General features: G+C 36.2%; 1 protein-coding gene and 1 pseudogene across 4 annotated transcripts in view; one reads left to right on the forward strand and one right to left on the reverse strand.

Annotated features, from left to right (window-relative positions):
* FUT8 (fucosyltransferase 8) overlaps positions 1–25,430 on the reverse strand; it is a 324,774-nt gene that overhangs the window by 261,398 nt on the left and 37,946 nt on the right. The window contains exon 2 of one of the 3 annotated variants that reach the window (XM_082649604.1): positions 1,312–1,409. The exons of the other annotated variants lie outside the window; for them this stretch is intronic. The gene's annotated coding sequence lies outside the window, so the exon portion shown is untranslated. The remainder of the gene's footprint in view (positions 1–1,311; positions 1,410–25,430) is intronic. 3 annotated transcript variants of the gene reach the window in all.
* On the forward strand, positions 11,140–12,155 carry LOC309819219 (UDP-GalNAc:beta-1,3-N-acetylgalactosaminyltransferase 1-like; annotated as a pseudogene). The gene has a single exon. The product of its transcript is annotated as a UDP-GalNAc:beta-1,3-N-acetylgalactosaminyltransferase 1-like (transcript).

Consider the following 25,430-nt stretch of genomic DNA (forward strand, 5'->3'; position numbering starts at 1 on the left):
AAATAAGTCAGGCACAAAAAGACAAATACTATATAATTCCACTCATATAAAGTACTTGGAGTAGGCAAAACAATAAAGTATCATGGTGGTTGCCAGGGGTTGGGGGGAGCACAGAATGGAGAGTTACTGTTTAATGGGTACAGAGTTTCAGTTTTACAAGATGAAAAGTTATGGGGATGGATGGTGGTGATGGCTGTACAACAACGTGAATGTATTTAACACCACTGAACTGTACATTTAAAAATGGTTAAGAAGGTACATTTTACATACATTTTATCAAAGGAAAAAAAAAAGAAAAAATAGTATGACTGCAATAACCACCAAAAACTAGAAACTCCCCAATGTCCATCAGATGGTGAATGGATAAACTAACAGCAGTATATCCATATAATGGAACACTGCTCAGCAATAAAAAAGAATGAACTACTGGTACACACAACATGGGTGAATCCAAATGCATTATGCTAAGTGAAAGAAGCCAGATTTTAAAAGCTACACACTAAATGATTTCATTTAAATGATATACTGGAAAAAGTAAACAACAAGGACAAAAAACAGATCTGTGATTTCTAGGGATTGAGGTGGAGAGAGAGGTTGACTACAAAAAGGCAACGTGAGTGAATTTCAAAGATTATGGGAAAGAATATATATTTGTCAAAACTCACAGACTGAACAAAAAACAAATAAATAAAAATTTGAGTGTATAAATGAAATACAAACAAGAACAAAACTTTTTTTTTTTTTTTGCAGTACACGGGCCTGTCACTGTTGTGGCCTCTCCCGTTGCGGAGCACAGGCTCCGGACACACAGGCTCAGCGGCCGTGGCTCACGGGCCTAGCCGTTCCATGGCATGTGGGATCTTCCCGGACCAGGGCATGAACCCATGTCTCCTGCATCGGAAGGTGGACTCTCGACCACTGCGCCACCAGGGAAGCCCAAGAACGAAACTTTTAAAAGCTACTAAAAATTTCAAACAATTTTAAGATGAGCTGTTTATTTCAGCATCAAATATGCCACACAACGATGCCAAAAGTACAGTGTACCATATTCAGCCACAACTTGTTTTATCTTGCCCTTACTTTACAGTAAAAAACTATAAAACAGGAAATAAAATATTTTTCCATTTTATACACTACAGATTGTACATAGTAGGTAGCATAGCAGGTACATAGTTCAATAGAGTTTAGATTGACCTGGCCCTTCTACTTCACTGGCATATACATATGTAGCTTTAAATACAAAATTATCCATTTCTCAAAATATTAACATATAATTGGAAGAGAGAAGTACTGTCCACAAAATCTACTAACCTGAATTTGATCAGCTAATCAATGAAGGCAATAGAGCCCTTTATTGTGAATGGAAACATCATCAGGGTCATGGGTGCTCTCTTAGCAAAAGCAGCAACCTAGAACAAATAAACAAACAAACAAGCATTGGCACCGCCCACTGCCCAAACCTCACCCCTGCTTAGGCCCCACCCTCCACAGCCAAGGCCTTTTCCAACTTTTTAATTTCTCCTCCTCTTTTTTACTACTGTGGTTCTGTTTTACCTTCCGATTGTTGTTTCATCTATATTTTAATTTTTTTTCTAACATATCTGTTAGTTCCCTAGTCTAACTTTATTGTTTACATTGTTATTGTTCTCCCTCTTTTTTTTTTTTTGCCACCCCACTCGGCTTGCAGGATCTTGGTTCACGAGATGGGGATCAGGCCGAAACTCCTGCAGTAGGAGTTCAGAGTCCAAACCATTGGACTAACAGAGAACCTCAGACCCCAGGGAATATTCATCAGAATGAGGTCTCCCAGAGGTCCTCATCTCAACACCAAGACCCAGCTCTACCCAACAGCCTAGAAACTCCAGTGTTGCAAGCCTCAAGCCAAACAACCAATAAGATAGGAACACAATCCCACTCATAAAAAAAAAGGAAAAAAAAATGAGACAGCAAAAGAATATGTCACAGATGAAGGAGCAAGGTAAAAACCTACAAGACCAAATAAATGAAGAGGAAATAGGCAATCTACCTGAATAATAATTCAGAGTAATGATAGTAAAGATGATCCAGAATCTCAGAAACAGAATGGAGGCACAGATTGAGAAAATACAAGAAATGTTTAAAAGAGATCTAGAAGAACTAAAGAAAAACAAACAGAGATGAACAACACAATAACTGAAATGAAGGGATTAATAACAGAATTACTGAGGCAGAACAACAAATAAGTGAGCTGGAAGACAAAATGGTAGAAATAACTGCCGAGGAGCAGAATAAAAAAAAAAAAGGATGAAAAGAATTGAAGACAACCTCGGAGACCTCTGGGACAACTCTAAACACACCAACATTCGAATTATAGGGGTCCTAGAATAAGAAGGGAAAAAGAAAGGGTCTGAGAAAATATTTGAAGAGATTATAGTGGAAAACTTCCCTAACATGGGAAAGGAAATAGTCACCCAAGTCCAGGAAGCACAGAGAGCCCCATACAGGATACACCCTAGAAGAAACACACCAAGACACATATTAATCAAACTAACAAAAATTAAATTCAAAGAAAAAGTATTAAAAGCAGCAAAGAAAAAATAAAAAACAACATACAGAGGAATCCCCATAAGGTTACGAGCTGATTTTTCAGCAGAAACTCTGCAGGCTAGGAGGGAGTGGGAGAATATACTTAAAGTGATGAAGAGAAAAACCTACAACCAAGATTACTCTACCCAGCAAGGATGTCATTCAGATTACACTGAGAAACCAAAAGTATTTCAAAAAAGCAAAAGTTAAGAGAATTCAGCACCACCAAACCAGCTCTACAACAAATGCTAAAGGAACTTCTCTAAGTGGGAAACACAAGAGAAGAAAAGGACCTATAAAAATAAACCCAAAACAACTGAGAAATCGTAATAGGAACATACATATGGATAATTACCTTAAATGTGAATGGATTAAATGTGCCAACCAAAAGACACAGACTGGCTGAATGGATACAAAAACAAGACCTGTATATATGCTGTCTACAAGAGACCCACTTCAGACGTAGGGACACATACAGAGTGAAAGTGAAGGGATGGAAAAAGATATTCCACGCAAATGGAAAGCAAAAGAAAACTGGAGTAGCAATACTCATCTCAGATAAAATAGGCTTTAAAATAATGTTACAAGAGACAAGGAAGGACACTACATAATGATCAAGGGATCAATCCAAGAGGAATATATAACAATTATAAATATATATGCACCCAACATAGGAGTACCTCAATACATAAGGCAAATGCTAACAGCTATAAAAGAGGAAATCGACAGTAACAGTGGGGGACTTTTAATACTTCATTTAAACCAATGGACAGATCATCCAGAAAAAAAATTAATAAAGAAATGCAAGCTTTAAATGACACAACAGACCAGATAGATTTAATTGATGTTTATAGGACATTGCATCCGAAAACAGCAGATTACACTTTCTTCTCAAGTGCACACAGAACATTCTCCAGTATAGACCACATCTTCGGTCACAAATCAAGCCTTGATAAAGTTAAGAAAACTGAAATCATATCAAGCATCTTTTCTGACCAAAGTGTGAGACTGGAAATTATTTGCAGGAAAAGAACATGAAAAACACAAACACGTGGAGGCTAAACAATATGCTACTAAATGACCAAGAGATCACTGAAGAAATTAGAGAGAAAATCAAAAAATACGTAGAGACAAATGACAATGAAAACACGATGATCCAAAACCTATCTGATGCAGCAAAAGCAGTTCTAAGAGGGAAGTTTAGAGCATTCAATCTCACCTCAAGAAACAAGAAAAACCTCAAATAAACAATCTAACCCTACACCTAAAGCAAGTAGAGAAAGAAGCACAAAGAAAACCCAAAGTCAGTAGAAGGAAAGAAATCATAAATATCAAAGCAGAAATAAATGAAATAGAAACAAAGAAAACAATAGCAAAGATCAATAAAACTAAAAGCTAATTCTTTGAGAAGATAAACAAAACTGATAAACCCTTAGCCAGACTCATCAAGAAAATAAGCGAGAGGATACAAATCAATAAAATTAGAAATGCAAAAGGAGAAATCACGTGTGACACCGCAGAAATACAAAGGATTATAAGAGACTACTACAAACAACTATATGCCAATAAAATGGACAACCACAAAGAAATGGACAAATTCTTGGAAAGGTACAGTTTTCCAAGACTGAACCAGGAAGAATTAGAAAATATAAACAGACCTATCACAAGTAATTGAAGAAACTGAAACTGTAATTAAAAGTCTTCCCACAAACAAAAGTCCAGGACCAAATGGCTTCACAGGCAAATTCTACCAAACATTTAGAGAAGAGCTAACACCTATCCTTCATCAAACTCTTCCAAAAAAGTGCAGAGGGAGGAACACTCCAAAATTCGTTCTACAAAGCCACCATCACCCTGATACCAAAACCAGAAAAAGATATCACAAAAAAATTATAGACCAATATCACTGATGCAAAAATCCTCAACAAAATACTAGCAAATACAATCCAACAACATATTAAAAGGATCATACACCATGATCAAGTGTGATTTATCTCAGGAATGCAAGCGTTCTGCAATATATGCAAATCACAACATGAAATACCACATTAACAAATTAAGGAATAAAAACAATATGATCATCTCAATCGATGTAGAAAAAGCTTTTGACAAAATTCAACACCCATTTATGATAAAAACTCTCTAGAAAATGGGCACAGAGGGAACCTATCTCAACATAATACAGGCCATATATGACAAACTCACAGCCAACATCGCTCTCAATGGTGAAAAACTGAAAGCATTTCCTCTAAGATCAGGAACAAGACAAGGATGTCCACTCTCGCCACTCTTACTCAACATAATTTTGGAAATCCTAGCCACGGCAATCAGAAGAAAAAGGAATACAAATTGGAAAAGAAGAAGTAAAACTGTCACTGTTCGCAGATAACATGATACTGTACATAGAACATCCTAAAGATGCCACCAGAAAACTACTAGAACTAATCAATGAATTTGGTAAGCTGCAGGATACAAAATTACTGCACAGAAATCTCTGGCATTCCTATACACTAACAATGAAAAATCAAGAAAGAGAAATTAAGGAAACAATCCCATTTACCGTCACAACAAAAAGAATAAAATACCTAGGAATAAACCTACCTAAGGAGGCGAAAGACTTGTACTCAGAATAAAACACTGATGAAAGAAATCAAAGATGACATAAACAGATGGAGAAATATACCATGTTCTTGGATTGGAAGAATCAATATTGTGAAAATGATACTACCCAAAGCAATCTACAGGTTCAATGCAATCCCTATCAAACTACTAATGGCATTCTTCACAAAACTAGAACAAAAAATTTTACAATTCATATGGAAACACAAAAGACCCCAAATAGTCAAAGCATTCTTGAGAAAGAAAAACGGAGCTGGAGGAATCAGATTCCCTGACTTCAGACTATACTACAAAGCTACAGTCATCAAGAGAGTATGGCACAAAAACAGAAATATAGATCAATGGTACAGGATAGAAAGCCCAGAGATAAACCCACGCACATATGGTCACCTAATTTACGACAAAGGAGGCAAGAACATACAATAGAGAAAAAACTGTCTCTTCAGTAAGTGGTGCTGGGAAAACTAGACAGCTACATGTAAAAGAATGAAATTAGAACACTCCCTAACATCACACACAAAAATAAACTCAAAATGGATTAAAGACCTAAATGTAAGACCAGACACTATAAAACTTAGAGGAAAACATAAGAAAAACACTCTTTGACCTAAACCACAGCAAGATCTTTTTTGACCCACCTCCTAGAGTAATGGAAATAAAAACAAAATTAAACAAATGGGACCTAATTAAACTTAAAAGCTTTTGCACAGCAAAGGATATCATAAACAAGACAAAAAGACAACCCTCAGAATGGGAGAAAATGTTTGCAAACAAAGCAATGGACAAAGGATTAATCTCCAAAATATACAAACAGCTCATGGAGCTCAATATCAAAAAAAACAAGCAATTCAATTTAAAAATGGGTGGAAAACCTAAATAGACATTTCACCAAAGACATACAGATGGCCAAGAGGAACATGAAAAGATGCCCAACATCACAAATTATTACAGAAATGTAAATCAAAACTACAATGAGGTGTCACCTCACACCTGTCAGAATGGCCATTATCAAAATATCTAGAAACAATAAATGCTGGAAAGGGTGTGGTGAAAAGGGAACCTTCCTGCACTGTTGGTGGGAATGTAAATTGATACAACCACTATGGAGAACAGCAGGGAGGTTCCTTAAAAAACTAAAAATAGAACTACCATATAACCCAGCAAACCCATTACTGGGCATATACCCTGAGAAAACCATAATTCAAAAAGAGACATGTACCACAATGTTCACTGCAGCCCTATTTACAATAGCCAGGACATGGAAGCAACCTAAGTGTCCACTGACAGATGAATGGATAAAGATGTGGCACATATATACAATGGAATATTACTCAGCCATAAAAAGAAACAAAATTGAGTTATCTGTAGTGAGGTGGATGGACCTAGAGTCTGTCATACAGAGTGAAGTAAGTCAGAAAGAGAAAAACAAATACCATATGCTACCACATATATATGGAATCTAAAAAAAAAAAAAATGGTACTGATGAACCTAGTGGCAGGGCAGGAATAAAGATGTAGACATAGAGAATGGACTTGAGGACATGGGGGGAAGGGGAAGCTGGGGTGAAGTGAGAGTAGCATCGACATATATACACTACCGAATGTAAAAGTTAGTTAGTGGGAAGCAGCAGCATAGCACAGGGAGATCAGCTTGGTCCTTTGCGATGACCTAGAGAGGTGGGATTGGGGGAGGCTCAAGAGGGAGGGGATATGGGGATATATGTATGCATATGGCTGATTCACTTTGTTGTACAATAGAAACTAACACAGTATTGTGAAACAATTAAACTCCAATAAAGATCTATTAAAAAAATTGTTATTCTGAGACAGAACAGCCTATAAAAACATTTAATAAATAATTGCAAACCAAAAATAAGCACATTTGTATATTGCCTTATTATTTACATTATCTGATAGCTCTCATTGAAAAGGACAAACCACTGCAAAGTCAACTACTCCCAGGGCCCATAAACAGACAATTCCTAAATAGCCATTAACTATAAAATCAGTTAAGGCTCATTGCGATTCCTTCCTAAAATTTCACCCAAAAGTCTTTACCAACCTCCCACAATAATCCAGTATTATGGGATTTATGCTTCTAGCCATTATGGAGTAACTGGTACCGGATTTCTCTTCAAACAGTAAACAACTGCAAAACTAGACAAAATATAGGACGCAACAGTCTCCAGACAATGGAAAACAATTAGTGTAGAACTGCATTCTCTGAGAGAAGGAAACAAGCTAGATAAGCCTACATGCACCTTGACTTTCTGCTAAGAGACATGTTATAGACACTACTGCAGGCAGGGAGATTCAAAGCAAAGCACAGCAGTGTCACTAACGTGAAAAGACAAAGATCAGAGTTCAGAAAGTATAGGTGGCAGGAATTACTGGAATAATGTACCAGAGAGGAGGGAGTAATGCAGAAAAAAGCTCCACACATCTTCTCTCGAGTCTTTGACTTAATACTAATTTGCACATATTTGGGGGAAATTCCATAATGCAAGAGGAAAAAAAAATCTGCTGAGGAGCTTAAAAAATGAACAATTCAAGGTTCATACAGAGCTAGGGACATTTGAGTTGCAACTAACCAGAGGAGAGAGACCTTGTATTGTACTCTGGACAATAAGTAGAGACCTCAGCAGGGCTAAATTAGTCCCAAAATAAAGATTAATCTATAACGATACCAGCAGAGCTTAAAAACGAACCCTGAAGGAACAACCTGATCTTCAACTTAACGTCTGTAACCAGATGGTTAGCTAAATGGAAAACCTCATAATTCACAGGGCATCAGGTAAAGTATTCATAAAGGTTCTGCCTCAGGAATACAGCAAAATTACATTAAATGGTCCCAGTAAGGAATACCTTAAAGGACTAAATACTTCCCAAGTAACTTAAATACATTCCAGAAAAAACTTCAAGAATATTTACAGGAATACAAAAATATCCAGTACCCAACAAGGTAAAATTTACAATGTCTTCTTTTCCATGCCTGACAAGCATTAACTAATTTGCCAAGCAGGTTTTGGCGGAGGGGAGGGGCGGGGAGTCAAGAAAGTAGAGCCAAATGAGGAGAAATATCAATCAAAACCAACCCAGAAATGACAGTAGAACTAGGAAACTAGGATTTAAAGTTATTATAAATGTGTTCCATATGCTCTAGAAGCTAGAGAAAAGACTGAGTGTAATTTAAGTTAAAACATAGAAAAAGGACCCAAATTGAACATCTAGAAATGAAAACTAGAATGTTAGAGATGCTCTCTACCTGACACTCAGTGAATTATATTTTCCACTCTGTCTGATGGATTCAGGCTCTATTCCTGACATTGTGTGAGCTGTTTATTGTTTCCTCAATTCCTTTTGGGTGGTTCTTCCTTAACCTCAAGCAGTTTCCTCACAGGTCTGTACTGATCAGTACTCAACTGAATTCTTGGAAGGGACTTCTGCAGATGTGCAAAATTCTCTTGCAGCTCTCTCCTCTCTGGTACTCTGCTCTCTGAACTCTAGCTGCCTTGGCTCCTTAGGCTCCCAGCACCATCTCCTCATTTCAGGGAGATCTCTAGGCTCCTCTGGGGTTCTACTGCCCTAGCCCATACCTAGAAACACTCTCCAGGCAGAGCAAGCATAGGTCTCATCTAATGTTTCCTGTCTCTCAAGGATCGATGTCTTTTGTTGCCTGATGGCAAATGCCTTAAGAACTGTTGTTTCATGTTTTTTGTCTAGTTAGCTGTCTCAAGTAAAAGGATACCAATCCGTTAGTCTAACTTGGCTGGAAGCACTATCTTAAATATTTTAAAGGGAGACTATGAGTTAAACCAACTTTGTAATAGCACTGAAAGCTAAAATTTTCCAAAAATTACATGTATTCGGTTAACAACACTCACATGTTAATAAGTTATCCTGAACCATATAATAAATGCATACTATGTGGTAGAAAAGAACAGTAACCATGGAAGTGAAATAGGCAATACCAGCTGAGTGTAAAGAATAAATGGCATTCAGTAATCAGAAATAAAGAGTCAACACAAGGAAAAACTAATTTCGGGAAAGATTTCTCTGAAAGAAATGTACATGGGAATATATAACCAAGGATGCAGCATATGATTTCACATATGCTCAAATCAAATGTATGGAGAAAATTATTCATTTAAGAGGAAATGCTGGGGCTTCCCTGGTGACGCAGTGGTTGAGAGTCCGCCTGCCGATGCAGGGGACACGGGTTCATGCCCCAGTCTGGGAAGATCCCACATGCCGCAGAGCAGCTGGGCCCGTGAGCCACGGCCGCTGAGCCTGCGCATCCGGAGCCTGTGCTCCGCAACGGAAGAGGCCACAACAGTGAGAGGCCCGCGTACCGCAAAAAAAATAAGAAGAAGAAGAGGAAATGCTATATGTGCTTATCAGTGGCATTGGAATTCAGGTCAAATGTTACAAGATCTGCTGTAGACTAATCAAAGGTGAAGATACTAAAGGAAGAGAAGCAAAACAAATAAGTCTTCAGGAGAAATAGAGTAGAACCAAATGAACATCTTACTCTCCCCATGACAGGTAAAGGAAAATATAAAGAAAGAAAAATCCTTTAGAAGATGTTTAAAGAAAGAACTGTAAAAAAAAAAAAAAAGGTTAGGAATTACAGGTTTTATTTTCAATCTCTGCTGTTGAACAGAGTCAGTCATTTTTATCCATATAGGAAGGAAACAGACTGTGAGCTAAACTGAACATACTCTGAGTAGGAAAAGAAAAAACAGCACATGGCCCGTTGATTCTTATCGTCAAAGAAACACAACTGTCTTGTTCTAAAAAAGGAAACTACACACACAAAAAAATCATCACATATGAAATGAACAAAAAAGTAAATTTGTGGGAAAATCATGTTTAACAGATGACAAAAGAAAATGTCAGGGATGAAACTGGTCACTTTTAAGAAAAAGAGAAGAGAGGTTCTGCATGTTTATATAAAAAGCTATTTACCCATAGGTAGTGAAGCTGTGAACACATGTAAATTAAAAATCTAAGTATAACTCAGGCAATGCAGAGCCTTATAACACTGATGATCCCAAGACCATTCTAGGCTGGACTTCAAACAAGGAGGTAATGCTGTATAGATGAGACTACCAGACTGAAGTGGGTAAGGGTAGGAGTAGGGACAGCCTACAGGAGGCTGTTTGCTAGGAATAATTTTACTACTAGAAATTTGTCAACCTCTCTATAGTATGGCTTATAGTATGGCTTAGATTTGAAAAGCAGTAAGATAGGACCTCGACGTCTTTTAGCTATGGATCAACATTAAGAGAGAAAACACACAGAGGTAGAAATAAGCCCCAAAGGAGAAGAAAATACTGACTATGTTGTACCACTCTTTCCCTCTCCTTTCCCTGCAGCATTAATTAATACGCTAATGAATCTGTTATAACAAGGGAAGTTGCTCCTTTTAGCATACTTTGTAAATGGGCAAATAGACATCACTGAAGTAGGTGATATTAAGAAAATATGGGCCCAGGGGCCAGGGCCTCTGTGACGATCAGCTGCCCCACCAGAGGTAAGGAAGATTTGAGTTTGCAGTCTTCAACTGGGAACAGCTTTGGGTTTTAGCTTTCTCCAGGCCACTTAGAGTAGTTCACGGCAAATCTTTTAATTAAAGCATGGAATACGAAAACAGAAAACTTCAGCTAGTGCTTTAGTCTCATAAGAAATTCTACAGGCATGTGTCTTATAAGCAGTATATGGCAGAATTTTAAACCAATCTGAGAGTCTCTGTTTTTCAGTAGAAATTTCAAGCATTATTTTTGACTACTACTTACTACTGAATGTTCAGTTGGTGAAACTGAAGGTCTTTCACTCAGAAGGAATAAATCAAGAAGAAGGTCATGGATGGCTGAGATTAAATGGAGCCCCCAAAAGGTTGTACAGTGTTTAGCAGCTGGAACCTGAGGCTCGCGTGCTCCTGAGGGGCTGTGAATGGATGGCCCCGGCCCTCCTGAGCACCCCACCCTTCCGAGTAGGATGTCACTGCGATCCCCCAAATGGAGCCTCCTGCTGCTGTCATTCCTGAGTTTCCTGGTGATGTGGTACGTCAGTCTGCCCCCACTACAATGTGACAGAACGCGTGAACTGGATGTACTTCTACGAGTATGAGCCCATTTACAAAAAGACTTCCACTTCACACTTCAAGAGCATTAGAACTGCTCTCATCAAAACCCATTTCTTGTTATCCTGGTGACCTCACAACCCTCAGATGTGAAAGCCAGACAGGCCATTAGAGTTACTTGGGGTGAAAAGAAGTCTTAGTGGGGATATGAGGGTCTTACATTTTTCTTACTAGGCCAACAGGCTGAAAGGGAAGACAAATTGTTAGCATTATCCTTAGAGGATGAACACCTCCTTTATGGTGACATAATATGACACGATTTTTTATAGACACGTACAATAACCTGACCTTGAAAACGATTATGGCATTTGGGTGGGTAACTGAGTTTTGCCCCAACGCCAGGTACATCATGAAGACAGACACTGATGTCTTCATCAATACTGGCAATTTAGTGAAGTATCTTTTAAATTTAAACCACTCAGAGAAGTTTTTCACAGGTTATCCTCTAATTGATAATTATTCCTATAGAGGATTTTACCCAAAAAACCCATATTTCATACCAGGAGTATCCCTTCAAGGTGTTTCCTTGAAGGGATTGCAGTGGGTTGGGTTAATAAGTATCATGTCCAGAGATTTGGTGCCAAGAATCTATGAAATGATGAGTCACGTAAAACCCGTCAAGTTTGAAGATGTTTATGTTGGGATCTGTTTGAATTTATTAAAGGTGTACATTCATATTCCAGAAGACACCAACCTTTTCTTTTTATATAGGATTCATCTGGACGTCTGTCATCTCAGATGTGTGACTGCAGCCCATGGCTTTTCTTTTAAGGAAATTATCACATTTTGGCAGGTTATGCTAAGGAACACCACATGCCATTATTAATTTGACATTCTACCCAAAGCCTAGAGAAGGGAGGGATACTTTCTGGAAAATGTTAAAGTTAGGACTGTGAAATCTCCAATGGAAAACTCGTGGGAAGGTCACTGTGTGGCTGACACGGAACTGAAACTCATGGAAGAGCCCATAGACTGGAGACTGGAGGGTTGCACTTGACCTGTGATTTATTTTGACAACAGTCAAGTCAGCCCTTTTAAAGATAATATTCAGAGGAATTAATAAGCATCTTATGAAGGAATGGGAGGTTTCTGTTAATAAAACTAATAGGATCAAACAATTTGAAGATGTCATTCCATAGACTAGAACTTCTTAAAAGGGTTTCATTGAATTATAAGCTCATTTGTCCATAACAACAAAGCAGTGTGGAGTATTTTTCATTGAACAATCTAGTCAGTTCAGGGTTTTGTGTATATCTTACATGGATTACCAGTTTTTTTAATATATAGTTCTGTGGAAAACAACTGAAGCTATACCAAACAAAATTTCATCTGTTTTTGGTCATTCACAAGATACTTCAAGATGTTGCAATATTTCAGAGTTAATATCAATTATTATTTAATATTACTTAGAGTTTTACACTTCCTGGGTGTTTGAATGTTACGGTTGTTTCAATACTATATAAATAGAATAGTGAAAATCACTCTTTATATTTACATTTTTTCCAATTACTTCTCTGATGAGTTTATTATGAATAGCTCCATTAATGTGAAGTCATTGGTCATTATCGCATATCAGTAATCTCTTGGACTTTGGTAAGTATTTTGTCGTGGTAAAATAGAGAAGAATGAAAGCAAGAAGATCTGACTTATTGACTTATTTTTAAAACTATAATCCCCATTGTATTTAGGTGTCACTTCATTGGTCTCATTTTTCCACCTGGAAATTAGGAATAATATAGAATGCCAGGCAGCATATTTCCTTTTGGAAAGGACTCTGAAGCCAAAAAGAAAAGAGAGAATGTGATGGCCAGAAAGAATATTATGAAAGGAGTGTCATATTTCAGTGCTTGAGTTGGAAAGAGAAGACTAAATATTCAAGTGTCGTTGTTAATCGCTCCATGTTTTTTCTCATTAACAATCAGTTTGAGAATAAAAAGGAAAAGAGAAAAAAAACCTGATAACCAATATGAATTTGAAAAATAAACAAAAAACTGAAAAGCCTGTTTTGTCCACTTTTTCAATAAAAATGAATTCATTATTCTAAAACTGTTAAACTCATATTTATTGGTAAGCAAATGTTTACTATAATGATCCTGAAACGTAACATTACTTTGAAGCAAAATAAAAAACCAAGTTAGGAACTAGAAGTCCTCACTACTCCCTCTCCTATTCTGAAGTTGTCTACCTTGACAACATAAGCTAGTAGTGCATCAACTTTACTCTATCGATCTTCTTAACAGTTAATAGGGCCCAGTTAAATTTTTATTCATATTTTGGCCTAGGTAAATTTGTAAGTCCTGTTTGACATTATAATGTCAATTCCCTTTTTTTCTTCCTCTTCCTCCAGCCAGCCCTATATGCCAAAAATCATTGAAACAGAAATTTAAGTGACTTCTGTCATCCTTAGTCCATAAATTTGTTCAGATAAGCTTTGTAGAATCACCTAAAATAAAAATAAGATTTCTGAAAAATTAGAAAAGAAAATTATATCTGTATCTATTACAGTCAATATCCTTTTTTTTTTTTTAACATCTTTATTGGGGTATAATTGCTTTACAATGGTGTGTTAGTTTCTGCTTTATAACAAAGTGAATCAGTCATACATAAACATATGTTCCCATATGCCTTCCCTGTTGCGTCTCCCTCCCTCCCACCCTCCAATATCCTTTTATAGTTATAAGCCTTTCAGTTAGTCTGAAATCAGAAGGCAAAGTATTACAATTTCCATCATTTATAACACCATCACTCCTTTTAAATTCCCATGGGAAATAACTTAACTTTCTAAATCTTTTTCAACTTGATTTACATTATACTTGGCTATTTTCCCCACCCCGTCCCCCACAAGACTGTGCACACCATGAGAGCCAAGACTATGTCTATTCATCTTTATATCTTTTAGTGGTTTCTAGCACACTGCTTTGACACACGTTAGTATTTAACATTTTCTGCTCACCAATATCCCTTCTACCCATCTCACAAGGATACTGCAAGGATCAAAGAGTATATTTGTGAGAGTACTTCACAAAATAAAAGTGTTTTGCAGATATCAGATGAATTTAATTTCATTATCGATGATTATTCTAAATCCTACCTGGCAAGTAGTGGAATGTTCTAGGGAATGAGAACAGAACAAATGGCATTCGACGAGCAAGTCTGATGGTGGCTCCACAACCTCCTTTACTCTGTCCTCCATTCTATAGGTTCTAGAGTCCACTTAGTCAAGGCAGAAGCTCTCATCACTCTGACATCATCCAATCACTACAGCCCAAAAATCTTCTGGCATTTTATGGTTTCCAGAGCCAGGTCCTGTTCTAGCTCCCCAACTATAGTTCATAACAATTGGCCTACTTACTATAATCTTCTAGCTAGCCCTTCCCTTACTGGATTAGATATAGAGGTAAAAATCAATAAGCCAGTCTTATGACCTAACGTTACCTCTGGGATATTGAGTAAATGACTTGCGTTTCGGTGCCATTTTTTAAATGCCAGTATAAACATGTAACATTGCCACAGCTGCACTCTAAGTAGGATATGAAGATCTCAGTATCTGGATAATCGTGACTTTTAAGAACACATTCTGGCACTGAAGATAGAATCCTGAAACAGAAATGAAGAGGCTTAGGTTCTAGTCCCAGCTCTTCATATTAATTTACTACATGATTTTGGATACAACATATCACTTTCCTAGACTTCTAGTTATTCTTCTATTAATGAAAGAATTGGAATAAATTGTAAAGGTCTCTTCCAGCTCTAAAATTCTGGGACTGAAAGCCTGAACTACACCTTCTAGGTGCCGTTAAAATTCTTCAGCTTATATTTCAATTCAGAACTCAACTGTTAACTACTAAACACGCCCTCGTCCCCAACAGCATCCTAAATAATTCATCTACACAAGATATGATTTGAGTAACCAGTTCCAGAAGCAAATTTTTCTTTAATCTTTTGCTAAAAAAAATTTCTCTCTAGTACAAAAACTTCTTTTTGTTTCATTATTATAAAACAAAGATATTTTCCTACAACTCTTTACCATCAAATATATGATTACACCTCCCAGAGTTACTGGAAACTGACAAAAACAGCTTATATTCACCAAGTTCAGCAATAAACTCACATAAAATTCACTTTACAAAACCAACCCAGGACACGTTCAGCACCACTACATTAAAAGTTTTTTTTTAATTTTAGCATAGTTTTACATTACGGAAAAGTTGCAATGATAATACAGTGTTTCCACATACCATATACCCAGATTCCCCTATTGTTAACATCTTGCATTACTCTGGTACATTTGCCACAATTAAGGAAACAATATTAATATATTACTATTAATGAAATCCCATGCTTTAGTAGGATAAACATACTCAATATCAAAAAAGTTTTTCAAAACAAAATTCTTCAAAAGAGCAATGGAAACATAAAACATAGTAAAAGACACAGAGCAAACAGAATACAAACAGCAAATATAATAAATAATTGTCACAGCTAAGCTCAAGGTATCAGTGTCAACAGTAAATGCAAAGAGCTTAACTGCTCTACTAAAAGGAAAAAGATTTTTGATCAGCTCATGACCCAAAACCCAACTGTACACTATATACAAGGAGCACCTAAAACAAAGTAATTAAGAAACATTAAAAGGAAAAAGATATGAGAACAGGTATAACAGGCAAATACAACAAAAAAGAAAGCAGAGGTTATGATCTTATTAACTGACAAGGTAGAATTTAGGCCCAAAAAAGCACCTAACATGACAAAGTAGGATTTTTTTTTTTTAATGCTAAAGTACAAATTGACAATGAGGAAGATAAATCAGTTACGAATATCTATGCACCAAAGAGCACAGTCATAAACTTTGTAAAACAAAAATCTACATTAGATAGATGAAGAAATTAACAGAAACAGAATAATAGTAAGTAAAGCTATAGAAGACATAAGCTATGTAATCAATAAGGTAGATTATATTATATTGAACTTACTATACTTAACTTTGTACTCTGATAGAGAAAACAATCTCTATTTAAGTGGACGTGGACTATTCACAAAAACTGATCATATGAAAGGTCATAAAGACAATCTCAATAAGTTTAACAGAGTAGAAATAACACAAACTATGTTCTCTGATCACAATACAACTACACATGAACAACAACAAAAAGCCCTTCCTCCTGCAAGTTAAAAAATATTCTATTAAATAACTTTTGAATGAAATGAAAAACAAAAACTGCAGAATACATAAAATCCCAAATGGATCAGGAGGTAAAACACAAAAATTAAAACTATGAATATCCTAGAAGAAAACACAAATGATTCCAACTATATCCTGTAATGAGAGAAGTCTAGCAGTGACTGAAAATCCAAAGGCAAAAGATACAATTTTTAATTGATACATTCAACAGTAAAAACTGATTTTTGAAATATAGATGGCCAAAACTGCCAAAAACTATAAGTAAAGGCAAAACACAAACTGTAAGAAAATATGTGGCTACTGAGCACTACTGCATACTTGAATTGTGGCCAGTCCAAATCCAGATATGCTGTTAAGTGTAAAACACACACAAGATTTTGAAGACTTGGTACAAACAAAAGAATTTAAGTATCTCATTAATAGTTGTTATGTTGATTACATATCAATGATAATACTCAAGTACTGACATGGTAGTATTTTAATACATGTGATAATATTTGGATCTATAATTAACTGAAACTTTATTTTTAATTTTTTAATGTGTAATTTAAGCTTTCTTTTCTTTTTTTTTTTTGTTTTGTTTTACAAGTTTTTTTGTGGACTTAAATCTTTATTTCTCTGAGATAAATGCCCAGGAGTGCAACTGCTGGGTCATGTAATTAACTGCATGTTTTATTAATTATTATTATTATTATTATTTTACAAAGCTGCCAAACTGTTTTCCAGAATGGCAATATCATTTTCAATCCCACCAGCAATGTATAAGTGATCCAGTTTCTCTGCATTCTCGTAAACATCTGATATTGTCACTATTTTTTTTTTTAATGGAAAGGGAATCTAAGAGAGTGGATATATATATATGTATAACTGATTCAATTTGCTGTACAGCAGAAACTAACACAACACTGTTAAACAACTATACTCCAATAAAAATTAACAAAAAATAAATCAATAAAAATAAATTTTAAAATTGAAAAATAATGTGTAATTTAAGTTTTCTAGTAGCCACGTGTAATTTAAGTTTTCTAGTAGCCACATGTAATTTTACATTTCTAAGAAGTCTTAGAATAAATGATGCCCCTGAAAAATGAACTTAGAACCCAGATAATAGTATCTAAATCTTATTCTCATATCTGAAGCAGGGAATATATAAAGTGAGCCTGGGACATCATTGTATGCTTGACAGAAAGAATTCAAAGACGAATAAAGGCCCATCAGAAAGACACAGAGAACACACACCCATACACACACACACAAAAAAAACCCACAAAAGTAAGCTTGAAGGGGCTCCCAGTGGCCAAATCTGAACATCAAAAAAGAAGTTACCTTAAATGACTGTAAAATATTAAATAAATTAAAATCAATGAGACTATGCATTCTTTTAAAAATGGGAGAGTGGGTAAGTTCCATCTCCAGTATGGTAGAAGCAGCTTATCCAGACCAATCCTCCTCCAGACAACAATTATAAAACTTGACAAAAAACACCACCAACCTCTGAAGGCACAGGAAAATGAACAAAAGCAGACAGATTCTGGAGGGCATATATACTTGGAACAAAAAAATGGCAGGAGTAAGTTTCTAAATATACTGTGTATAGCTGGAGGGCAGGCCACAATCAGTGGCTGCACAAACTAAAATTCCAACAGAGAACCACAGGTTTTATGTGCAGTTTTTTTCTGGAGTGCCAGAGGAAGCTTTCAAAGCAACCACCAACACTGGAAAGTGAGGGAGAAATTCCAGAAAGAGGATCAGACAGGGGAAGTCGTAAACCCTATGTAGTTTACCTCTGCCCAAATCTTTGGCAGACCAACCAGCTGACCAATTAACTGCATATATGGAGGATAGACACCAGCTAATGATTAAAAAAAAAAAAAACCCAAAAACCTGACAGTTGAACTGTCTCCTAAGACACAGAGTTTGAAGTATGAGTACAACAAAATTAACTGCCTGCTAAAACAAAGATATCAGCCCTTTTATGGAAGACTATAACAGAATCCATAACAATCAAACATAAAGATTATAATCCAAAATCATTTGAAATAAAGGCCAAGAAAACGAGAACAAACAAAGAAACAACAACAAAACAATAAATAACAAGCTTGTGGAATCAGATGTTGGTGATTTAAATCCTTTAAAACAAGGATTTTAAAAGAGCTATTATAATTATGCTCAGCAATAAAGGAAAATATGCCCACAAGGAAATGTAAACCATAAAGAAGAACCAAATGGAAATTCTAGAATCGTAAAAGAGTATCTAGAACAAGAACAGATTGGAAATAACACAGAAGAGTCAGTGCACCCAAGCATAGATCAATAGAAACTTTTTTAGATACCTAGAACTTTTTCATCTTATTAAGTGGAAGTCTATATCCTTCGGCCAACATCTCCCCATTTCTGCCATCCCCCACCCCTGGTAAACACCACTCCACTCTGTTTCTATGAATTCAGCTTTATTAAAGTCCATTTATAAGTGATATCATACAGTATTGGTCTTTGTCAGACTTATTTCACATAGCATAATACCCTCACAGTTCATCAATGCTGTTAAAATGACAGGATTTCCTTCTTTCTCATAGCTTAATAATATCCCACTGTGTGTGTAAACATGGGTATGCAGATATGTCATCAAGATTGTGTTTTCATTTCCCTTGAATATATACCCAGAAGTAGGACTGCTGGATCATATGGCAGTTCTATTCTTAATTTTTTAAGGAACCTCCATACTCTTTTCCATGGTGGCTCTACCAACTAACATTCCGACCAACAGTTCACAAGGGTTCCCTTTTCTACAGAGCCTTGCCAACACTTGTCCTCTCTTATCTTTTTGTTAACGACTATTCTAACAGGTGTGAGGTGATATCTCATTGTGGTTTTGATTTTCAATTCCCTGATGATTAGTGATCTCAAGAACCTTTTCATATACCTGTTGGCCATTAGTATGTCTTCTATGGAAAAATGTCTATTCAGTTCTCTGTCCATTTTGTAATCAGATTTTTCTTTTTTTTTTTTTTTTTTTTTTAACTACTGAGTTGTATGAGTTCCTTATATTTTTTGGATCTTAACCCTTTATCAGATATATGACTTGTAATTATTTTCTCCCATTTCATAGGTTGAGGTATGTTCCTTCTATACCCAATTTGTTGAGAGGTTTTATCATGAAATGATATTTTGTCAAATGCTTTTTCTGCATCTATTGAGATGAACATGACTTTTATACTTCAGTCTATTAATCTGGTATATCATATTTATTGATTTGTGTTTTCTGAACCATCCTTGCATCCCAGGGATAAATCCCACTTGATCATGATGCATGATCCTTTTAATGTGTTGCTGAATTAAGCTTGTTAACATTTTGTTGAGGATTTTTGCATCTATGTTCATCAGGGATATTGGCCTGTAGTTTCCTTTACTCGTAGTGTCCTGGTCTGACTTTAGTATCAGGGTAATGCTGGCCTCATAAAATGAGTTTGGGAGTGTTCCCTCCTCTACTATTTTTTTGGAAGAGTTTGAGAAGGACTGATATTAATTCTTCTGTAAATGTTTGGTAGAATTCACCAGTGAAGCCCACCTGGTCCTTAAGTTTTATTTGTTGGAAGGTTTTTGATTACTGATTCAATCTTCTTACTAGTAATCAGTCTGTTCAGATTTTCTATTTTTTCTTGATTCAGTCTTGGTAAGCTGTGTGTTTCTGGAAATTTATTCATTTCTTACAGACTGTCCAACTTGTTGGTATATATTCAATAATTCTTCATAGTAGTCTCTTACAATCCTCTGTATTTCTTTGGCATCAATTGTAACATCTCCTCTTTCAATTCTGATTTTATTTATTTGAGTCCTCTCTCTTTTTTTTTTGGTGAGTCTGACTAAAGGTTTGCCTGTTTTGCTTATCTTTTTTTTTTTTTTTTGGCGGTACACAGGCCTCTCACTGTTGTGGCCTCTCCCATTGCGGAGCACAGGCTCCGGACGCGCAGGCTCAGCGGCCATGGCTCACGGGCCTAGCCGCTCCGCTGCATGTGGGATCTTCCCAGACCGGGACACAAACCCGTGTCCCCTACATCGGCAGGTGGACTCTCAACCACTGCGCCACCAGGGAAGCTCCTGCTTATCTTTTAAACAAACAAACAAAAAAAAAACAGCTCTTAGTTTCACTGATCCTTTCTATTGTCTTTTTAGCGCTATTTCATTGTTCTGCTCTGATCTTTGTTATTTCCTTTGTTTCTACTAACTTTGGGTTTAGTTTGTTCTTTTTCTAGTTCCTTGAGGTATTAGGTTATTTGAGTTCTTTCTTTTGCTTAGTATGCACATTTATTGCTATGAACTTCCCTCTCAGAACTGCTTTTGCTGCATCCCATAAGTTTTGGTATGCTGTATTTCCATTTTCATTTGTCTCAAGGTAACATTTTATTTCTCTTTTGATTTCTTCTTTGACCCATTGGTTGTTCAGTAGCATGTTGTTTAATCTCCACATATCTGTGAATTTTCCAGTTTTCCTATCATAACTGATCTCTAGTTTCATATCACCGTGGTCAGAAAAGATGCCTGATATAGAGTGAAACTATTTTGTATGATACAGTAATAGTAGGCACACATCATTATATATTTGTAAAAATTCATAAAATATACAAGACAGAGTGAACTCGAATGTAAACTGTGGACTTTAGTTAATAATAATGTATCAGCATTGGTTCATCAATCATAAAAAATGTTCACTCACCTGCAAAAGGTAAATAATAGGAGAAACTGACAGGGCAGGGAAATGTAATGTGGGAACTCTGTATTTTCTAACAAATTTTTCTGTAAACCTAAAATTTCTCCAAAAAAATAAGTATTAAATTTTTTAAAAGATATCATAAGCAAAATAAAAAACTGAAAAATATTTACAACATATTACAGATAAAGATCTAGTATCCCAAGTATAGAAAGAGTTCTTAAAAACTGAGAGAAAATGGGACCAAAAACCTGATAGAAAAAAATGGCAACACATAATTCACAAAAAGTAAAGTACATAAAAATGAACTTTAAACATAGGAAAGATTTGAACGTTCAACCTCACTCAGTACACTGGCCTACCACTTCTCACCTATCCCCCCCAAAATTTTACTATATATTCTCTTGGTAAGACTGTGGAAAAACAGGTACTCTCGTAAGTTGCCAGTGAAAATGTAAAACAGCACATGCTAATTAATAGAGGAGAATTTGGCAATACCTAACAAAATTTATATAACAAAACTTATAAATAAAAACAGAAATACAGATCAATGGAACAGGACAGAAAGCCCAGAGATAAACCCACACACATATGGTCACCTTATCTCTGATAAAGGAGGCAAGAATATACAATGGGGAAAAGACAGCCTCTTCAATAAGTGGTGCTGGGAAAACTGGACAGCTATATGTAAAAGAATGAAATAAGAACACTCCCTAACACCATACACAAAAATAAACTCAAAATGGATTAAAGACCTAAATGTAAGGCCAGACACTATAAAACTCTTAGAGGAAAACATAAGCAGAACATGCTATGACATAAATCACAGCCAGATCCTTTTGGACCCACCTCCTAGAGAAATAAAAAAAAAACACAAATGGGACCTAATGAAACTTAAAAGCTTCTGCACAGCAAAGGAAACCATAAACAAGATGAAAAGACAACCCTCAGAAGGGCAGAAAATATTTGCAAATGAAGCAACTGACAAAGGATTAATCTATAAAATATACAAGCAGCTCATGCAGCTCAATATCAAAAAAACAAACAATCCAATCCCAAAATGGGCAGAAGATCTAAATAGACATTTCACCAAAGAAGATATACAGATTGCCAACAAACACATGAAAGGATGCTCAACATCACTAATCATTAGAGAAATGCAAATCAAACTACAATGAGGTATCACCTCACACCGGGCAGAATGGCCATCATCAAAAAATCTACAAACAATAAATGCTGGAGAGGGTGTGGAGAAAAGGGAACCCTCTTGCACTGTTGGTGGGAATGTAAATTGATACAGCCACTATGGAGAACACTATAGAGGTTCCTTACAAAACTAAAAATAGAACTACCATACGACCCAGTAATCCCACTACTGGGCATATACCGTGAGAAATTCATAATTCAAGAAGAGTCATGTACCACAATGTTCACTGCAGCTCTATTTACAATAGCCAGGACATGGAAGCAACCTAAGTGTCCATTGACAGATGAACTGATAAAGGAGATGTGGCACATGTATACAGTGGAATATTACTCAGCCAAAGAAAGAAACGAAATTGAGTTATTTGTAGTGAGGTAGATGGATCTAGAGACTGTCATACAGAGTGAAGTAAGTCAGAAAGAGAAAAACAAATACCGTATGCTAACATATATATATGGAATCTAAAAAAAATAAATAAATGGTTCTTAAGAACCTAAGGGCAGGACAGGAATAAAGACAGATGTAGAGAACGGACTTGAGGACACGGGGAGGGGGAAGGGTAAGCTGGGATGAAGTGAGAGAGTGGCATGGACAGATATACACTACCAAATGTAAAACAGATAGCTAGTGGGAAGCAGCCGCATAGCACAGGGAGATCAGCTTGGTGCTTTGTGACCACCTAGAGGGGTGGGATAGGGAGGGTGCGAGGGAGGGAGACGCAAGAGGGAGGTGATATGGGGATATATATACGTAGAGCTGATTCACTTTGCTATACAGCAGCAACTAACACAACACTGTAAAGCAATTATACTCCAATAAAGATGTTAAAAAAAAACAAACAAAAAAAGAAAATAATAAGACTGGTTACCAACAAGGGGTGTGTATTAGTTTACTGTGGCTGCTGTAACAAATTACCATCAACCTAGTGGCTTAAAACAACATAAATTTATTCTCTCACAGCTCTGAAGGTCAGAAGTCTGAAATCAGTTTCACTGAGCTGAAATTAAGGTGTGATAGGGCCTCACTCCCTTAGGAGGCTCTAGGAAGGAATTTGTTCCTTGTCTCATGTAACATCTGGTGGCTGCCCCCATTCCTTGGCTTGTGGTTACAACACTCCAATCTCTGCCTCTATGATCACACTGCCTTCTCCTCTCCTATGTCAAGTCTCCTTCTGCTTCCCTCATAAGAATATCTGTGATTGCGTTTAGGGCCCACCCAGGATAAACTATCTCGAGGCTTAATTTAATCACAACTGCAAAGATGCTGTTTTCAAATTCACAAATTTCAGAGATTAGCACTTGCATGCCGTGCATGGGGCCACTTTTCAGCCTATCGGGAGTATATGAAAATGGAGTGGAAGAGATGGGCAAATGACACTTCCGAATATACCTTTCCATATAGTTCCGACTCCTGTTATGAGCTCCTATAGTTCTGAACCATATCAATGTTTCACATACTTAAAAAATAAATAAAATCAACAAGGATAGAGGAGGGCTAACCCCTAAAGTGATACACAGACAGAAAGAACTGGACCTGAAAGTATTTCAAATAATTAACATATCCACACTGAAAAAGGTGATCAAAGCCGACATCACTAATAATGGGACAAATCAACACCATGTGGCTCCAGATAAAACAACCTGAGAAGGACACAACATCAGTACTAAGGAGCCCTGCAAAAAACGCATAATCAGATTCTACTAAGATGAAACATTAGACAAACCCAGACTGAGGGACACTCTACAAAATAACTGGCCTACGCAATTTTAAAAAGTCAGTGTCATAAAAGACAGAAACTTTCCCAAATTAAAGAAAACGAAAGCAACTCAAGATCCTGAATCTGACCCTGGATGAGAGAAAAATATTTTTTATTTTGCTGTATTATTTGGTCAATTGAAAAAATTTAAATTCATAGACTAAATAAGATTTAATACATATAGATATATTAAATGAATAGGGCTTACAGATAGATTAATGTCCTTTGGTTACTTCACAAGACTGTTCTGCATTTCATAAAATATAAAATACACACTGAGTTTCAGAGGATCATGTCTGTAACTTTCAAATAGTTCAGAAAAAAAGAATGATAGAAATATAAAGAAAATGTGATAAAATATTAACATTTGAAAAACTAGACAAGGGATACAGAATAATTCTTTACACTATTCTTGTTCCATTCATTTTTGTGAGTCTGAAATTAGTTTAAAAATACAAAGCTTTAAAGGTCACTGGGGTAATAATTTTGAGATTGGAAAACAGATGTAGGGAATCTGACCCAGGACCAGCTGAAGTATGGAGAAGACTCTGCTAGACTGTAAAGTCCAAAATTGTATAGTATCCAAGGGTAGGGAATAGAACTATGTCTGTCAATGTCTGCCTTCTGTCCTAACTCCTTCCCATATCCAGCCAGTGCCTGCCACATAGTAATAAACATGTGTTAAATGGATGAAGCCATATGTAAATATCAACCAGCAATGATAATCTGCATAAGAAAATGAACTAAGCTATTCAGAAATAAGTCCTAAAGATAAACATGAAGTTTCTAAACATATTTTAGCCACAGAATACTTTTTCCTACTAAAATCCTAAACAGAACCTCAACACAGAAAAAAAATTAAAGTGCAGTGGCTCTAGTTTCAGTGTGGATCTAATAAAGGTTTGGAATGCCTCAACCTCTATTCCTCCAGCACCAAAACCCCAACACCAATTTCTCAAGATTCAAGAGCTCTGAGAACATAATATAAAGGTGAAAGGATAGATTTTGAAGCTCTTGTACCAGCTTCCACTGATAAAAACTTTTCCTTGCTTTTCTCTAAACCTTGGTCCAGAGAACCATTCAAAACCAAGGCAAAATTATTTCCTTTTCACTGTTCTGAATCTTTGGAATTGTTAAATAATCAATATTCAAGACTGGTTCCTCTCAAGAACCTTCTATCACCTGGATTCCTTAAAAATGTACAGTAATTCAAAGCTTTGAAATTTATCTCAAAACAGAAAATTGAACAGG

Source organism: Grampus griseus, assembly GCF_964374135.1.
Source record: "Grampus griseus genome assembly, chromosome: 2".
Lineage (NCBI taxonomy): Eukaryota > Metazoa > Chordata > Mammalia > Artiodactyla > Delphinidae > Grampus > Grampus griseus.